The sequence below is a fragment of the Vigna umbellata genome, chromosome 3 (assembly GCF_029865625.1).
Source record: "Vigna umbellata cultivar VRB3 chromosome 3, Vumbellata_1.0, whole genome shotgun sequence".
In the NCBI taxonomy this organism is placed as follows: Eukaryota; Viridiplantae; Streptophyta; class Magnoliopsida; order Fabales; family Fabaceae; genus Vigna; species Vigna umbellata.
Window position 1 is genome coordinate 51,242,784 of NC_142167.1, and position 21,157 is coordinate 51,263,940.

A 21,157-nucleotide genomic window follows, 5' to 3' on the forward strand; every position below is an offset into this window, starting at 1 on the left:
AACAATTTGTAAAAGTTTAGAAACCACCTCTCTTGTTACCCCAAGAGATGAAAGTCACTTCCCCTATAACCCACAAGGGATGAACACCTCTTCTGAATCTTCACAAAGGATGAACACCTCCTCCGAATGCTTCACGAAGGATGATAGGCTTTTAACTCAGCAACAACAACAACACTCAATCACACTCCCTGTGAAAGTTATCGCTCTATGCCAACACACCAAGTTCTCAAAGACACAATACAAGGGTTCAACAAACCTTAGAACACTTATCACCGCACACTACAGATAAGATTTTTCAAAATACACTTATTTCATATTTCGTATTTTGTATTTTAGAATGAGAGTCTTAATCTAATTTATAGAGATCTCACTCAAGGATACCTTGTTGATTGATTTCGACAAGTGCACTGAATCGTTTCAAGTAATAAACCATGGTAAGACCATGTATCATTTTCCCAAGAGACTCATAATACTAGAGAATTGTGCGATTAACAACTCATCTAGACTCAATAGAACAACATTCATTTACAAGCATGTGCAAGAAAGATAAATTTACACATAATTACATGGTTGGACTTTGGTGTTGAAGGCACTTAGAAATGGAATAGACTAGAAATTATATGAAATGACATTGTTAAGGTTAGGTTTCACCAATTTACTCTTGTGCATACATAATTTCATCTCCTCTCCATCAATTGACTAAAGTCAATCCACAAAATTACTCTAGCCCTAATCCCTTAGGTGAAAGAGCTTAACTTTTACCTATTAATTATCAATCCCTTGACTAATAAACAAGCAAAACCCGCATTAAGAACTAGGATCTAAGACAACATCGCAAACCATAAAAGAAAGGGGAAAGGAGAAGGTCTACCCGCGCAACGAAGGACCCTAGAATTCCACCGCGAGCCATCATCGAAGGCGAGAACACGCCTGAGTCGTGCTTCCGCACTGCCGCTATTCTCGCCGCTGTGAGGCCATTGTCTCTGCTCAAGACGCAGAACGTTCTCGCCCCCAAGACTGGGTGGTTCGCGAGATGAAAAAGAGGAGAATCTGGTTGCTCGTTAACTTGAACAGATACAAGAGTGGGGAAGAATTTCCCATTGTGCGACCCTAAAGTAGGGTTTTCTTAGTGAAATATGATTAGGGCTATGACCTTGGTTCTATAAAGAACCGATACCTAAACCCTTTAAAAAAAAATCAGTTATTTTATGCTTCGGTTCTTTAAACAATTAAGGTAATAGATCTTTGCTATAATTACAGAAATGTCACCGCACCAGTTTTAGGCATCGGTTCTTTTTGAACTGAGACATATACATTTGTGATAATTACAAAAATGTCACTATGCTAGTTTTAGGCATTGATTCTTTCTGAATCGAGACATACACGTTTGCGATAATTACAAAAATGCCACCGCACCAGTTTTTGCTTCGGGTACAAAATCGATGTTAAATGCGGGAGTTAAAATTCTTTTTTTAAGTAGTGACTATTATCTTGGGAGGTTGTCTTCAACTTTTCTAAAGGATTTGATATGTTAGACTTGTTGTGTGTACACTTGTTCTTTTCTACTTAGGGTTTCTATCCTAGCACTTCTTTGTTTTGGTTTTCTTTCTACACGCATATTCAAGACTACTTCGTTTCATGTTGTTTGGTTAAACTTCAAAACCAAGGGCTTTATAGATGAGATTCTTTTGTCTCAACATGACTTTAGTCCACTTTTTAGGGTTCGAAGTTTTTTCTCATAACCTTATAAGCAAACTTGAGCTTGTACGATGCGACAGAGAAAGTAGCTTTAAGGAAACATTCCCAGATTATTTTTCTTCTCTTATAAAGTCTTATTCTTGGGTGTCATGATTCTGATAATTACTTTATTGATTTGCACAAGTATCAAGAAATAGAATATACAAGTATCAAAGTACTTTTTTGTACACACAATAAATGTTTTTGAATGGTGATAAGCGTTAAGCAGTGTAGCATGTTCGAGAAATTTTATCATTTTAATAAGTGCATCGTTTGGTAATACACATGTATATTCATCATATGGTATAATCATAAGATGCTTTTTCAAGGCTAAAGTTTTTAGCGATCACTTATCAGAAGATATTCTTTATAGAAAAATTTGCTTGATACAACACTGATTAAAACATCTATTTTGTCTTTAGTAGTGTTATATAAAAGTTGGACTTCTTATTTTATAAGAAGCTAGCTTATTTTTCTCAAATAGTCTATTGAGAGATTTCAACGAGAGAAACTTATCCTTAGACCCTGTTTATGATTTTCTAATCCATTCAAACAGTTTGGTGTAGAAAGCATTACTTGAGCTCTTGGCTTCAAATATTATAAGATGCTTCTTTACTAGACGTTACTTGTTTCAAACATCTTTCCCTACACAGTAATATTTTGTTTTATGCTGATTGTTAAACTTCAAAACTTGGGTTGCTTAAACCGTCTATTCAATCTCCTTCTAGTGTTTTCTTGAGTACTTCAAATTTATCTCTTCCTTTAACAAACTTTCTATACCAGTTTCAGAATGTATAAAAAGTTGACTTCTTATACCGGTTTTGAAACTGATGTAAAGGTTGAATACTTTCTATACCTCCTCATTCTATATTGGTTAAAAAATGGTAAAAAAACATTTTTTAACCTGTATTAAAAGGCTTTTCTATAATATTGAATATTTTTTTATAAGGTAGTTTGTTTCTTCTTTAGTTTTGTGGTTCTTTAGTTAGTTGAAGATTAGTAGATGAAGTTCTCCCGTTTGTTGAAAATCATTAAATGAAGTTCAATTAAGTTCTTTAGTTTGTGGAAACTCATCACATATTTTTGTGGTTCACTAAAGCTCATCCAGTGAAGCTCTTTATTTCATTGAAGCTCTTTAGACACATTTCTTCAATCTTTTTGTCAAGTTAATTACTTCACAATTACTTGATGGGTTCTTCATTTCATCTATGGAGCATAACAATGATGTGAACTATAAGAGATTGTGTAACGTCCCGGCAACTCACAGGGACCATCGACTGCCCCCACAGATCACCACCAGGCTTTCCAGTGTGCTTTGTCCTCACTCGCACACTTTCCGGGAAAACTTCCCAGAAGGTCACCCATCCCAGAATTACTCCAAGCTAAGCACGCTTAACCATGGAGTTCTTATGGGTCAGGCTACCGAAAAGTAAATGCATTTTGGTGATATGAGTAGTCAAATCAATTCCTTTAAGCTATCTTTCAACTGTATAGTCCCATACCTATACAGTCTCCAGATCCCTCTCATTCCGGTGTATGTTCGATTCATTCATGTACCCCTTCCACCGGAAGCCTTGCCAGGAGCCGCTCATTGTCTGTGCCCCCTGCACCATGCTCCCTGCACCGGCGTCACTCCCCGCCCTCGTCAGTGCCCGGGTGTCACATGCCCACCAACTTCCGAATGGTTCGTCCTCGAACCACACTCTGATACCATCTGTAACGTCCCGGCAACTCACAGGGACCATCGACTGCCCCCACAGATCACCACCAGGCTTTCCAGTGTGCTTTGTCCTCACTCGCACACTTTCCGGGAAAACTTCCCAGAAGGTCACCCATCCCAGAATTACTCCAAGCTAAGCACGCTTAACCATGGAGTTCTTATGGGTCAGGCTACCGAAAAGTAAATGCATTTTGGTGATATGAGTAGTCAAATCAATTCCTTTAAGCTATCTTTCAACTGTATAGTCCCATACCTATACAGTCTCCAGATCCCTCTCATTCCGGTGTATGTTCGATTCATTCATGTACCCCTTCCACCGGAAGCCTTGCCAGGAGCCGCTCATTGTCTGTGCCCCCTGCACCATGCTCCCTGCACCGGCGTCACTCCCCGCCCTCGTCAGTGCCCGGGTGTCACAGATTGGATGGATTTTCATTGCGACTCATGAGTTGCTCGAGAAGAAAAAACTTGTATGAAGATGTCTCCTGGTGATCCAAGATCGTAACTCTCAAAAAACGTAAAAAAAAGGACATGAAAAAGCAAAACATTTTGCAAAATAAATTAGAAAAGGGATGATAGCTTATAAATGAGAAAGAACAAGTCATATTGTTGCTGAATCTAAAAAAAAAGTTAAAAAATTCATCACTTGATAAAATATTCTCAAGATAAATTCCAATACAAGAATAGAGAACTCATAAGATTTTCAAGTGAATTCACAAGGAAAATTTCATTTAATATATTTTACAAGATGGGTTGAATTTATTTTATAAGGAGCATAATAGTTTTGAATAGGAAAAGACAACTCTCAAATGCTTAGAAATATTAGGAAACCCAAATGCAAATATAAAACTACTTAAGCTAAAGTTAACTCAACTAGTCCTATGTTTATTACTTAGTAAACTCCTAATTAACCCTAACAATCCTATGTTCATTACTTAGTAAACTCCTAATTAACCCTAACACATGGGAGTTCTTGAAAATTAGGAAAAGGCACATGGTAGTTCCTAAATTTAAGAAAATTATCATCATCACACTTCTAATAAGCAAATGTGATATACAAATTATTTAAAAGACATGTGAAGTCTACACTCATTAAAGCAACATGCAACTTTCTTAACTAGCTAATAAATCTTTCTATCATGATTTTTTAGTGATCCTAGATCGTAGAATATTAGAGAATTAAGAAAAATTATGTGATCTAAAACTTTACAAAAATGGAGAGCATCTTTACTTTTTTTCAGCCACTTCTTGTGATACTCCTCATTATCTTCATTAAATCTTTGTTTTTTTCTTTGTCATGCTTTTTTTTAATTATTCTTGAAGGTTTTTTTCTCCTTCTTAATTATATCCTTTCTAAATCATATTTACATTAACAAACTAAGCACACTAGACCAAAAGTTTCAAGTCTAATAAAAGATGTGGTTAAAATGGAATCACGTCAAATTCGTAACCCCAATTTTTGAAAGATTTATCAAAACAATGCTCAATAAAAAAAAAAACATAAACTTCTGACTATGTTTTATAAGTTGTTAATCAACTCGAAAAGAAGATTGAAGACTCACTCTTTTATTCTCAAATCTATTCTATTGAAAAAGTGAAAATCATCATCACCATGAATGGTGGACCTATATTTATATATAAATATTACATATACTTTTATGAAGGGTTAATAGTTTGATTATGTTCTTGAATACTTAGATGAATTAATTACTACTCTTTAGTTGATTTATGGTGAGCTGGAAAAACAAATATTAGAGATTGAATTAAGTCATCTAATATTTTTAAATGATAAAGATATATTTGAATGTATTAGTTCGTCAACTTTTGAGCTTAAATCAATCATAAAGACATTTAATTTCCGTTTCGAGAACCATCTGAGCTAATCTACTGCATGCAAGATATTTTCTGTCTATTACATTTCTCTATTTAGTTGTTTGGCCGTACACTGTTTTCTGTAACTACTGTACGAAGAATTATAAACAGAGCAGTGATACCTTGACACCCAAAACGAAAAAATACATGTGCCAAATAATAATATTTTAATTATAATTATATTATATTTTAATTTAAAATCACAATATATATTATTATATTATTAAAAATAATATCAAATGAATGTTTTTCATCCGTATCAAACTAACTCTTTCATTAAATAATAGAGCAGTGATACCACAATACATTTATTTGACACGGTCAAATAATAATATTCTGATTATAATTATATTATATTTTAATTTATAATCATAATATATATTATGTCAAATTAATATTTTTTTTAAAATCAGTGTCAAACTAACTTTTTCCTAAATAATATAAGTGCTGGAACTACTATTTAATTAATATAATTTTTTGTTGCCGTATTCAATAAAAAGGAATTTTTATTGGTAAATAGAAGTAAAAAATTGGATCTGGGAATTGCTAAATGCAATGTTGTAAAAGAGCTGTCTAATGATACCAAATCTTATTTGAAATATTTAGAATTTAATATGACCTTCATTTTGTGTTAGGTGTTTTCACAAGTTTGGTGCGAATGCTTAAGATATATTATTAATAAGTAGGCTGCAAGTTTTAACAGATTCATGCAGTCGCATCAATGTAATATGGTGGCAATCTTTTTGGTCTTCTGTGCTTTCAGGGCTTTTGCACCAAAGTAGGCAAATATGCCTTCTTTATTACTAAAATAGGTAAAATTTGACCGAAAGTGAAGTCGTGGGGGTCAAAACGACTTCAAAAGAAGAAGTCGTGCCCCCCTGCACGACTTCACACTGTTCATAGGTACAGTGTTGAAGTCGTGCACCCCAAAAACGACTTCTGGGTCCTGTAATCGATTACATTGATTTGGTAATCGATTACAGAGTGTTGAAATGGTGACCAGGCAGAAAACGTACTGGTAATCGATTACGGTAATCGATTACCAGCTTGATTGTGTAGCAAGAAGCACTCTGCGCTCTGAGCGAGCAGTGGACGCTCGTCAAGCGAGCAGAAGAGGACGCTCGTCCAGCAAAGACGCGCAGTGGACGCTCGTCTTGCAAGCAGAAGTGGACGCTCGTCCTGCGAAGACGCACGAGAGGACGCTCGTCCAGAGAGAAGAGAACGCTCGCCCTGTGGACGCAAGAGAGGACGCTCGTCCAGCTAAAAGAGGGGCGCCGGGCGCCAGTTTTTGCGAGAAGCTCGCGCCCGGGCGTCGTGTAGGGTGGTCACGATTTCAACACTCTGTAATCGATTACCGTTACGTTGTAATCGATTACCGTCGTCAGAAGTCGTTTTTGGGGTGCACGACTTCAACACTGTTTATATCAACAGTGTGAAGTCGTGCAGGGGAGGCACAACTTCTTCAATTGAAGTCGTTTGGGCCCCCCACGACTTCCCCATTTTCGTAATATGGTTTGAATTTGCCCATTTTGGTAATATTAGAGGCATATTTGCCTACTTTGGTGCAAAAGCCGTGCTTTCAGACATTTGGAAAGTCTCGGAATAAAAGACTATACTGAGGATTTTAGAAGAACTACTATCTAAAAAAATAAAACAAGATAGAAGACCAGGAGTAAGAATGATATGAAATAACTGGAAATAGTAACTTTGGACATTTTTAGAAGAATTAAGTGCATATATTTAAAACGTGGTTGTCATCTACTTCATATATATATATATATATATATATATATATATATATATATAGGGAAGCAGGTAAAGTTATCGGTTGAAAATAGTTATTGTGTGTGTGCATGCACATGAAGCTGGATATAGTACCTTTGAAGGACGGTATAGTTAATTGCACTGGCGATGGCAGAGGAGACTGGTTCAGATAAAGGTTTTCCAGAAATTGAAATACTCCTATTATTGTGTCATGCATTCAATAAATTCATATGTTGTGCAGAGCGTTTGGAAACAGAACCATTACTTTCGAAATATTGTATGTGGCTGGGATGTGCTCTTGTCTTCATTACATTGGTCCCAAATATTTGTTTAAAGCATGCATGTCTCTTTTATCATGTTTAGGACGGATTCTGAACATGGTTTTGGTGGAGAGTTCAATCCAAAGAGATGCATCTATTCATTAGCTGTGTACTATCAGTTGGGGGACACTTATTGGAAAAACACATCTTTTGTCTTTTCCCGATATATCAGTTAACAGGAAATACATAAATTACTATTATTATAAGCTCATTTTGTGAATTTGGTTCTTTGGGTTGTACAAAAATCATATTGGCTATGAAGGTTAATGAAAAAGACTGTGTTTCTTAGAGTAGTGGATGAATTTACTATGCTGTTTATGATATTGCTAATGGTCAATAATAAAAGTAGTGCAATATGTAAATTTTTATAGATGAAATAAAACACGAATTGGTTGATTTAATTTTTCATTGATTAAATTTTGCGCAGAAGCTTGAGACAAGTGCAACTGATTTAGGTGAAAAGGTAGGAGTTTGTTTTATTAATGTAGTGTGTTAGGCCTCGTTAAATGTACCCAAACCTCACCTGTTTAATCCCATTAAATGCACCCCAAAATCCTGCTCAGATGCATTAAAAACGCACTCAACTCTGACGCACTAACGCCAGGTGTCAATAATAGAAGATTCGGAAGTCAGTTAGTGGAGTGCAGGTGTCAACAGGAGAGTGCACGACCGTTTGGACGTGGGGTAAACAAACCTGATTTCTGGAAAACCCTGCCCACTCTCTTCTGCATGCACCTTCTCCTCCCAAACTCTGACTTTCCATTTCCTCCTCCTTCTCTCTAGAAATTCCCCTTTCTCTCTACTGTAACTCACTCTTCTCTGCTCCGATCACCGTTCAGGCACTGTAGGAGCATTCCCGGCGTCCCAAGCTTCCTCTTAAAACGAACAAGTTTCAAGTTTGAGCTGGTAAGTTTCTTCCCTTAGTCGTTCGTTCTTGGGTTACATGCAAAACCAAGTTCTGGTTACATGCAGGGATATAGTCTAAGTTATTATTGATTTTTTTTTTGTGGTTAGATTTAGTTGCAAGAGATAAGTGATCTTTGAGGGTAGAAAGCTGTAGACGGGCGAACCCAAAATCCTACGTTTAGGACGTTCACTCACTGATCCAGGTAAGGGAAACTTATTCAATTTAATTCGTATGTTTGTATTGTGCTGTATGGACGTTCTGTGAGTTGTATGAAGCATGGATTTGTGATATTTGATTTTTGGTATATGGTTACGATTATGAGCTGATGTATGAGAATTATGAAATGTGCTATGATATGAGTATTTGAAAATATGAAATTTTATGTTGAGAAATGAGTTTAATGTAAATGAAACTTTGAATATACATTCCCTATGATAATGAACGTTCGTCATTTAACGGTCCTTGACCGTTTGGTGATTACTAGTAAACTTCTTTGAAATTGAATTCTTTCATTTGGGAAGAATTCTAGTTGAGGACGAACGCCCTTTGATAATAGTTCTACGTTTGAGCGTTCGGCCAAGCGTAGATGGCCTGAGTGTTATGTGAGGAATTGAGAAACTTGTAAACATATATCTGGACACTTAGTCATTCTTAAACCCTCTATTCACCATCCCGTATTATATTTATTAATATTAATATTTCTATCATGAGTTCGAATCAGTGATGGATTTCGACCCAAAGCGTTAGTTATGAGTGGCGCTCGGTCTTATACCGAACGCTCGTACTCGTTTTTAATTATTAAACTTTTGGAAATAGCGTTCGTCCAAATTTAGTAAATCCTTTTACCGTGTTCGGTCATTGACTGACAGTCGGTTTCTGTAATTGAATTATTCTAAGTATGTTTTTTTTAATCGTCTTGAGGGGTCTATATGCATTGGATCCGGCCTAGAGCCTCTGTACTTAAACTATTCTTTGATTATTGATCTGAACTTACGAGAGTCAGTTCATTCAACTGACTCAAGTGGTAAATGACGTTCGTCATATACGGTGTTATGGTAGTCGGTTTTATTCTGTTCTGGAACGGGGGATTTCTCGGTCTCGTTCCTCACGTTCATCCTCGTTATGAACAGGGTTGAACGTTCGTTATTTTATGAACTTGAAATGGATGACGAAAATGATATTAAATTGAAAGATTATAAATGATGAACAATATATGAGATGAATAAACGGTTGTGGATTTTGAACGAGCGTTCCAGGGAGGAACGACTCTTGGATGAAAGTTGGAATTTGTAAAGTATGAATGTGGACAAAGCTTAGCTGGCGATTCATCCTGATGTTCCGTGAGTGCTCGTCCTCAAGTAGAGGGGAGTTTGTCATGTGTGGGAATGATAGGAGGTCCTAGTCCTTAGAGGTACTTTGGATGGAACGGACTAACCTCGGGTGGCAGCTGATGAGAAATTCCAGTTACTACACCACCCGAGTGCACGAACGTCGTAGCTACACAAAATTCATACAGTCCGGACAGTCAGTCTAGTATAAAGAATTGATTGAATTGTATATTGGAATATATTTGATATGTTTGATATGTTGAGAAATGCATGTTATTACTTGAATTAAATTAAGTAAGCTTACCCTGCGTTTTTCATTGTGTTGTCCTGTATCTGTACGTCCGTCTTGTCTTTGCAATGATCATCCGTGTGGATGTGAGCAGATGGTGATGCGTTACTGGAGGAGACGCTGGAAGAAGGAATTTTGGAGGAAGAGAACCTCGTTGATGTAGAAGTGAAGGCCGAACAGTAGTCCGTTCGGTTAATTGTTTAGTTTAGTTATTTTAGCGAGTTGTCTTAGAACGACCACTTTCCCTTTTTCTTGATTTAACCGTTCGGTATTTTTGCTTTGTAAACCGTTCGGTCAGGTTAGCTTATTGTACATCTCGTTATTTTGTAACTCGCTTATTGTAAGGCCGTTCCGCCACGAGCGTACTTTAACTTTAGTGTAAGACTGAATTGATATGTTAATTAATGTGATTATTCTATTTGTATGGTTTATTACTGTATTTATGGGATGTTACATAGTGTTTCAATCAAAAGGTTGTCTCCGACAAACGGCTGGAGAGTTCACGAGTATTATCCTAGCGTCCGACTAGGAACTGTGTACCCGGTCGATCTCATTAACACTTCCATCGTCCTTGGACGATCGGTCTAACCTACTCAATAGTGACTCAAGCATGTCCAGTCGGTCTAACCTACTCGGTAGTAACACTAACAATAATAAATAAAGGTTAATACTAATTTATCAATAACATTGGACTCTAAAAACATGATGCTAATTTGTTAACATCCGTTTCTAAAAGGTTGACACTAACTGACATCGAAAAAAAAAGCTGATACTTCATTACTAATATTTTAATTAAATATAATGTTTTTTTAATTTAAAATTTATTTAATATATTGTTAGTGTAACCGATTTTAAATAAAATTTAATTTTCATTTTATTTTCGTTTATGTCCGTTTAGTATACACTAATCATAATAACTTTGAAAAAAAAAATAGATCTAACATTTTAGAAGTACATCCATCTTAAAAGAACATGTTTAAATCCTAAATCTTTCATGAGAAAACCACAAAATCCATGACATAAAAACAAATAACGGGTTTTAACAAACATAAGAAATAAGTAATATTTGATTTTTAATAATTGTCATGTGTTTATTAAAAAAATTAGTTAACATTAATACGTAATTATATTTAAAAAACCTTTCAGAATTTGAATTTATGAAGGAAAAAGAAAAAAGATAATTTTTTTCAAAATTAAGTTTATATCAATGCTATTTTTCTTTTAAAAAAAACATAGTTATTAATTGCTAAACAAATATTCAATCACTATAACTGTCAACATACCTATACAGAGTTCAAATAAAATTATAAAATTAAAATTTTATATTAATATTGTATTTTTTTTGTCATACTAAAATATATTATGTTAATATTTATTGTATTAAAAACTAATTATTATAAAATATACGGTAGTTAATCTTGGTAATTTTTTTGGCATGAACAGTGCTATTTACGAAAAAAATTTAACAACGAATAAGACATTTCATGTACAGAAACAACTGTGCTAATCTACTGCATTCATGATGATTTTTTTTATTGAGGTTTTTGGTCGTACACTGTTTTCTGAGACTACTGTACGCTTTCATGTGTTATGAATAGTAGAACTGCATTTATCTGGCACAACTATTTAATTAATACAATTTTTTGATTGTCATATTCAACGAAAAGGGCCTTCTAATTGGTAAATAGAAGTAAATTATTTATCTTTAACAGTCATCATATCTATTTTATTGTTCCACAAATTTATAAAAGATTGGAGCTGGGAATTGCTATATGAAATGTAAATGAAATTTTGTAAAAGAGCTGTCTAATGATACCAAATCTTATTTGAAATATTTAGAATTTAATAGGACCTTTGTAACACCCCAAAAATTAAACATCTCACACACAAAATAATTTTATTAATAATATAAACATCGCACAGTATTACAATCATGGAGTAACATAGTTCACACTGGAAATACATATTTTTTTTTAAACATCATTAAAACACTCTTAAATTTATTTATTTATTTATTTTTTAAACTACTCTTCATTATTTTTCTGTTACTTCCTCCTTCACTTGTATTGGTTCAGACGTCGTTCCAACATCTGCTCCCGTATAACATAAACGTTATACGATCATCGCAAAATAAGATTTTCTGGCACAAACAAACAAGTAAAGGTGAGCTATCATGCAAAATTCAAAGAAAAGCATTACACTATTATTATACGTAATACATTCACCATAAATTCTTATAAGATGCAATTATCATACTAGACTCTATTATCCGGATATAATGTTGATGGAAGTCTCGGGTGGTCATGCACTTGTGGTGACATCTACAACACAGTTATGGCCAAATATAATATATCACATCACCCACAAGGTTAGTCCATTAACGTCTATGAACATAGACTAGGACCTTCTACTATTCTCACCACATAACACATCCTTCTCTAATTGAGACTGGACAATTATTAGAATTTTAGGATAACCACCAACAACAGGACCCTCAACATCAACATATACATTAATACCATACCATTATAGAGTCTCTCCCCGAGACTCATACTATATTTCAAATGCATAATTTCATATCAAACATCACAATATACATTCATAGTAGAATTCATACAAAATAATTATAAACAAAGGAAATATTACTATAAATGGTCAGAGAAGAATCAAGTATTTGACAATTATAAAAAAATAATCCTAATATAAAAATTCTTGGGAAACAAGAAGTTGAATCTGGCAGAGCCGGTTAGACAACTTCTAATCTTTCCAAAAATACAATGTATTTAAATAATAAGAACAATAACAGGTCTGGGGAAATAAGAAGTTGAATCTGGCAGAGCCGGTTAGACAACTTCTAATCCTTCCAAAAATAAAAACGAAAAAGGAAAACAATAAAAAGTATGAGGAAACAAGAAGTTGAATCTGGCAGAGCCAGTTAGACAACTTCTAATCCTTCCAAAAATGTAATAAGAATAAATAAGGAAAAGAAATAAAAAGTTTGGGGAAACAAGAAGTTGAATCTGGCAGAGCCGATTAGACAACTCCTCATCCTTCCAAAAGTACAATATAAATAAATAAGGAAATCAATAAAAAGTTTGGGGAAACAAGAAGTTGAATCTGGCAGAGCCGGTTAGACAACTTCTAATCCATCCAAAAATACAAAAATAAACAACTAATAACATACAAATGGCATAACATAATGAACATCACATTTTACAACTATCACACTTGGATCTAAACACAGAAGTAGGTTCTCGTTCAAAATTCAAGATCATACAGAAACAAAATACTTCATATTCAAGATTTAAGATCAAACAAAAGCAAAATAGTACATATGCAAGACTCAAGATAATACAAAACAAAAACTTAAACGTAACTCTCCTTACCTTTATTCCAGACTTAATCTCCTTCTCTGAAACCGTTCTCCGAAAACTTCCAGAATTTCCCCTCTACAACTAGAATTTTCTCCAACTCTCTTCTCTCACAAATTTTTCTAGAATTTTGGTGCAAATTTTCAGCCTCCCCCTGGCTATTTATAGTCAAAAAATGTTACTATTCATTTTTACTATTCATTTTTTTACTATTCATTTACTATTACAAAAATATTATTTTAATCACCATTTGCTAAATTTTTGTCTCTGATGATTCAATTCTACGTGGAGTGTTTATCTCTTCCACAATTTTAATTTTTTTTTAACTATTCACTATTCACTTTTTACTATTTAATTTTCTTAAAAATCCTAAATAAGTTATAAAAGATTTGAACCTTCCCTTCTAAAATTACTATAATTTTATATCCAAAATTTACATTTTTCTATGTTTGGTGTTTTCCTAGGTTTGGTGCGAATGCTTAGGATATATTATTAATAAGTTGGCTGCAAGTTTTAACAGATTCATGCAGTCGCATCAATGTAATATGGTGGCAATCTTTTTGGTCTTCTGTGCTACACCAGAGGATTTTAATTTATATTTTAAAAGTGATTGTTTCCAGAAGTACATAGGAATAATCTTCACGATATCCTAACAGTAGAAAGAAAAAGAAACAAGCAATGGCAGTACTATATTAAAACTCACGAAAAGCTGAAACAGAAATATGGATTAAGAGAAATTAAATTTCGGAATATCAAATTTATTACAGTTAAACTCATCACCTGTCAAAGAAGGAAACATTTCCCTCAAATAATTCTTTTTCACAAATCAAGTAAAGTTAGCAATTATCTGTATACATTCCTTTTCTAAGGATATGTGTAGAATGAAAAATCATGTTACTATTTTCTACATATAATCCTATATATATGTCGGTACGGAACAACATCTTCATTTATTTTAAAAGGAGATACTTTTGTCGTAATTCTTGAACTTTCTGCTTTAGTGGAAGGCATAGCAATTTTGCATTTCAGCCACGCTTTCTAAAACAAGTACTTTCTAAAGCATTAAGAAAATCAAATAACAACATTTGCACTCTCATATGTTTAAGCATATATTAAGACTATGATATTTACTAGAAGACAAATTTAGACTAAAATTTGTAATATTTTGTTGATAACTAAGAGTATCAATCAATATAAAACTATGTCACTCCATTCTAAATCTTAATACTTTTATACAAATACTACTCAATTTAATTTTCTATTCTTGCGAGTAATAACATACTGATTGTTTGGAAAGAAATGTGTGAAGAATTTAGAAGAACTATTAAAAAAAAAATAAACATAGAAAACCAGAGAGAGGAGTAGAATCATATAAAAATTAGTGGAAATGGTAACTTTCCATTTTGTTTTTAGGAGAATTAAAAGTGAATACATACTGTATACGGTAATGATACAGGGAGGCAGGTGAAGTTATTGATTGAAGATAGTTATTGTGCAACAGTATGCTCATGAAGGTGGGAAAATAAGACATTCGAAGGAGAGAAGTATAGTTATTGCACTGGCTATGGTGGAGGAGAATCGTTCAGATAAAGGTTTTCAAGAGATTGCAACATTCACACTTGGTTGTGTCAAGCATTCAATTAATTCATATATTGTGCTGAGCAGTTAGAAACAGAACATTGCTTCAAAACATTATGTTTCTGGATGTTTGTATTCATTAGATTGGTCCCAATTAATTTGTTGGAACTATGCATGTCTCTTTTATTGGGACGGATTCTGAATATGCATTCCAGAACTGATGCATCTATTGATTGGCTATATACTATTAGTTGGGAATGGATAAACACATTTTTAATCTTTTCTGGAAATATCCGTTAACAGTAAATATAGGAATTATTTTAAGCTCATTTTGAATGTGGTTCTTTTGCTTGTACAAAAATCAGAATGGCATCTTAAATATGGAGGTTAGTGCAAAGCAAGCATTGCAATGACAAAGGTGTGAAGTTGACGGTGGAGAAAAGCAAGGTTAGGCATTACAAAACTGAGTTTCTTTCAGTATTATTCTTTGAAGAGCAGTTTAAGCTTTACAATAACTGAAACCTAGAAAAGAAAATGATGTTGCTAAGATTCTACTATAAATTGCTCATTTAGAATGTGTTTTCATTGTAATAGAAACGACAACGGTTATTTTCGCTTATACGCAACAGTTCCGCAACTGAAGCATATACAAGCGAGACAAAAAGGGGTAGGCTTTTTGCCTCGGTTCTGAACCTAGGCAAAATCACACATCTTTTTGCCTCGGTTCAAATCCAACCGAGGCAGTAGAGGGGCTTTTTCTTTTTCGCAACATGTTCAGCTGTGATAGTGCAAGTTCCAAGCAGAACCGCCCATGATCAATCAAACCATTATGACTACACGCAAACAGAACATTCACAAAACTGATCCCATCTGGCCTCACCCCCTTCACCATCTCCTCAAACAACTCCAACCCCTCTTGCCCTCTCCAGGTAATTAAAATGTACGCTCTATTTTTTGTTGTGATTTAGCTTTGGCAATGAATGCAGATAAGAAGTCCATAAAGTCTTTAAAATTCAAACCGTCAACCATCTTGAGCCGCCTCTACAAACAAGCACAAAGTCCATCAACAATGGGAAAACAAATCACACGCCACACTTTAGCATGTGGTGATGGAAAATAAAGTACAAAAACCACGAAACAAATAAGAATAAATGTTTGGGTCGAAATGGCCATAAAGCGAAAAAAGTGAGCACCTGATAAAGCGGATTCAAGGCAAACTCAGGGTTCATAGCGGCGGGAGGCTCATGCATCTGATTTGAGAAGAGTTCGCGATTTCTAGGTTTTGTTGCAGGTACCATTGTGAGGAGACGAACTCGCGAGGTTGAACAACGACTCAATTTAGGGTTCCATGACAATTGGGATTTTATGATCTATGGGTTTGGAGGTGATGAAGATGAATGTGCGAGATGATGGAGTTGATTTCACGATGGCCATGGAGGTTGGCAACGACGGCATGGTGTTGGCAGCGGTGGCATAGCTGACGACAAAGGAGGATTAGGGTTTCTGTTCTTATGCAGGTGTGTTCATGGCGGAGAAGATGAATGGTGGCACATTTTTCTTGCGTCGCTGTGCGGATTTCTCTAATTGAGTTGCGTTGTAGATGGAGGTTGCAAGGCTGACGATGGAGCTTCGTAAAGATGGCCAGGGAAGATTCTCTATCCCGATGAAGATGACGAGGGTGTGATTCTGGTGGCGCGTTGATGGAGGATAGCGACGACGCTAGGTGGCTGACGGCAAGGTGGCTAGGGTTTCGCCCAGTGGTGGTGGAGGTCGTAGGGGAAGAAGAACAACGACGAACGATGAGGCGCGCGCTAAGGGAAGAAGAAAACTGTGTAAAATCTTTTCAGGTTTCATTAATTTGAACACAAAAGAGCTACTAACTCAGTTTATCTGATAATCGATGCCTAAAGAGCTAAAAAAAGGGATTGGAACGTTCAGTTTCAGAGAATGAACATTCGATTTTATGCTTCAGCTTCGTAGATAATCGAGGCAATAGAGTGCATAGGCTTCAGTTCTGCAAGTAACCAAGTTAGTAAGGCCTTTAGGCCGCGGTTCGGAGAAGACCGAAGCCGTAGAGATCGACGAAAGGGATTGGAATGTTCGGTTTCAGAGAATGAACGTTTGGTTTTATGCTTCGGTTTCGTAGATAACAGAGGTAGTAGAGTGCATAGGCTCCGATTCTGCAAGTAACCGAGTCAGTAAGGGCCTTTAGGTCGCGGTTCGAAGAAGACTGAAGCCGTAGAGGTTGACAAAAGGGATTGGAACGTTTGGTTTCAGAGAATAAATGTTCGGTTTTATGCTTCAGTTTCCTAGATAACCGAGGCAGTAGAGTGCATAGGCTTCGGTTCCTAGGGAACCGAGGTGTATATGTTCGCCTTAATTACAAAAATGTCACCGCATTTTAATATGCTTTGGTTTTGTAAAAACTGAAGCGTATTAGGCGCGTTAAAAGACTATATTTTTACTAGTGTCACCACCCGTTGTGTTGTAATCACTACAATAAAAACCCTTATTTTCAACCGATAATTACTGACAGATTATAATCCTTCGATAATTTGCATTTGTCGAAGGATTTACCGATGGACTATGGCAGGTAACTTCTAACTTCTAAAAAATTTCTAACTTTTCCTATAAGAAATAGATCCATGTCATTCTAGAGAAGTCATGAATCAATAGGATGAAATACATGTTGTTGTGTTATGAACGCGTCCTCATTGATCCACAAACATCGATATGAATCAATTCTAGTAAGTCTTTCGCTCTTCATCTTTGTTTGTCGAGAATGATAATCAGTGTTGTTTGTCATAGAAACATCCTTTGCATGATTTATTATTCTCCTTCAAATGTAGAAGATCTTTCATAATGTTTTTTTGATACAGAAGTAGCCAAATCTCCTATGCTAAAGTCATAAGTCATTAACTTCTGCCTTTATGGCAATATTAGTTTTAAGTTTGAGGCTTATAGAAATTTTTTTATTTCTCTTCTCCATTTTTACTTGGTCAATTTTGATCATTTTACTATAATAAATTTGGCCTGTATATTTCTAAAAAAAGAATATAATACTCATTCCCCATCATTTGACTAATACTTAAGAGATTTTATTTAAGATTTAAAACTAATAAAATGTTCTTGATAAATTTTGTACCTTTCCTTGTCTCCACCATGACAGTTCCTTTGCCTCAAGACCCCATTGTGGTGTTGTTTCCTAGTCGAACTTTGAGATTGAAAAATTTATCAATGTCTTTGAAGGTGTTTTGATGTTTCACCATGTGATTTTTTCATCCACATTTGTTCCCCAAAATTAACATCCAGATTTATCAAGGAAGTGTTGCTCTTGATTATGCTCTTCCGTAAAGCTTGCTTGATGCTTAATTTTATCACGACAATACTTCTCTACATGACCAAATTTATTGCAGTACTAATATTGAGGTTTTTTATGATGCTAACAATCCTTTTCCAATTAATTGTCTTTTTACAAATGTCACATGCAGGATATTTTCGTTGACGGATCATAAAGAAGCATCTAGAATTTTCTTTATTTCTTGAAATTTCTCCTCTATTTTTATTCCCTTCATATTCTTTATTTTCATACCGTAATTTTAGTTTTGATTGAAAGACATTTTTGATCGAGTCTTCTTTACATCTTTTGAATCCTTGTTCAGAAGCTTTAAGAGAGTTTATTAGTTATGTTAGTGACAATCTAACCAAATCTTTTATTTGTTCAATCGCGGTTACGATTGCATCATATTTTTGGGGAATAAAATTAAAATTTTCTCAATGATTTTTTTGTCAAGAATATTTTCGTCATAGACTCTCATCTAACTAACTATTTCTTTTATTCTATAATAAGTCTTTAATGGTCTCAAATTCTTTCATTCTTATTAATTCAAATTCTTGTCTTAGTGAAAGAAGTTTATAACATTGTGTACTTCATCACTTTCTTGAAAATCCTCTTATATTGTGTTCCAAACTTGCTTTGCACTTGTGACACTTATTATTCTTGGAAAATTTATATCATCAATTGCTTGTTGAAGAGCAAATGAAGTCCTTAAATCTTTATGTTTGTGTTTTTTCAACTCTTTCTTATAAGCTAATGTAAGAGTGGAGTGGCTTCTAGACTCTAGATTATTCTAGAAAATGCTACCCACTACTTACGTGAAATATTCTAGATTTTTACATATGTAAAATGTTTTTTATTTTTTTTCTTCTTATCTTATACTTTTCTATAATATTCTATAATTTTTATTACATTTTAATAGTTTTATCTTAAGATTTTTTATATTTTTCTAAAATTTGCATATGATTCACTTGATGAATTTCGCCGATCAGTAAAAAAGTGTGGAACTACCCATGTTCACTAAGGAGGATCCGGGTGAGTGGATAACCGAGTTATGAATTTATTTTCCAAGAGATCAGATCAACTTGGTTTAGTTGTGTATGGAGTGAGGAACCATATAATTCTTCAATTCCTTTTTTAATGAGGAAGAAGATTTATCGTGGGAGCAATTCAAACAAGCCTTGTTGGATAGAAAGGTTGGGTTAGATGAAGGGAATGTTTGAATTCTTGATCGATCAAATTCCATAGATTCATAAGCAACAATATTTTGCTTATTTCCTTCCTGGATGGAAAGAGGACATATTCTTATTCAAATATTCCAGCATATCACTGATAAGAAAAAAACAATGTCAAAACACAGAAATTTAGTAATAATTAATCAGTAATTTAGCTTTAATAGTTATGCACAAAACACATGTTTACCATTACTTTTATTATCATTAGTAATTATGGAAGCGCTGTTTCAGAATCATGTGATAGTCCATCTTCCATAAAATAGTAAAAATTTATTATTAATGGAATCTAAATCCTCTTCTAGGCTACTTTTAATTATTTCATTTAGTGTTCTTCTTTTCTATTCGTAATATGTGATTGAATATTATCCTCTACTATGTTGAAAATTTAAGTGTGAATCCAAGTCCCACATTGAATAAAAATGAAAAATTCATTAATCGATTGTCTTAAAGTTTTAGGTAGAGATGTCAATCTCATATATAATTGGACTAAGATCTTATTGATATTGTGTCTCCCTAGTGAACCTTTTCTTCGAAATATTAAACGAGTATAATGGTCTTTATATCGAAAGTCTTCCACGATTGAGAATATATAAATTCGTTGAGTTTTTGTTTTCTCAACATATTGCTAAGTAAGAATCTTTTACAAATTCTTAAGATTCTCCAAGTCTTTTTCATTATACTTATCGTTTTCTTATTGGCTTAGATATAAGAAATTTGATTAGTTTTGTGATGTTCTCTCGTGTATATTATGGGTGCAATATTCTACTATATCATGCTCATGGAACCACTCCCACCTCTCAATATATAGTTATCTTTTCCTCGGTGATTCAATGAAGAGAGACAAACGTTTGTTCATGCAATTGAGCAACCTAAGGTAATGGTAGTAGCAAATAAAGGAGCATGGAGATGTTGGTAGAGGCAATATTTTTCTTGGTACTGGCAGAGGAACTTTTATTCCATCAAGCACCTATTTTGTTTCTGGGCAGTAATGACAAAATTTACAACTATTGTTAGAAATCAGAACACACGGTGGATAGATGCTATAAGAAGCGTGGATTTCAGTTCACACTGAAGATGATAATACAAATCAAATGGAATTTGGATTCCTATAAGGCATATTTTGAACACCAGTAACTTAATTTTGCTAAAGAAAAACATCAAGACTTATTAGTATTTTGAGGTTGTGAAAAAAATAATTGATAAAATAGACAAATATTGAAATAGTAAAATATAAAAATAGTAGTTGAAAAAAATATAATTGTCTTAATTTTATTAGATGATGTCTTATTTCAAATAATAGTCTACATGAATATTTGTAGATTCCATCTAATTTACATTATTTATTCTAGAAAATTTTAGATAGAACTCACATATAATGTTCTAGGTTTTTTATCTGGATAAAATCTTCTTGATTTTTTCTCCTACATTAACCTTTTTACATTATTTTAAAATTTATATTATATTTCAATAATTCTATCTTAACTTTATTGTTTCAGAATTTGCATTATAGTTTAGTAAGGCTTAATAGGATTTTTGTAGGAGTCACATATTTCTACTTAGTCTTGTATCAAATTCAATTTATTGGGCTTCCATATATTTTTGCAGATAACATCCTATTAGACAGAATTAAATATTTTATTAAATATCTTATTATTTATAATTATTTGATTTTCACTATTCACAATATTAATTTTATTTATAA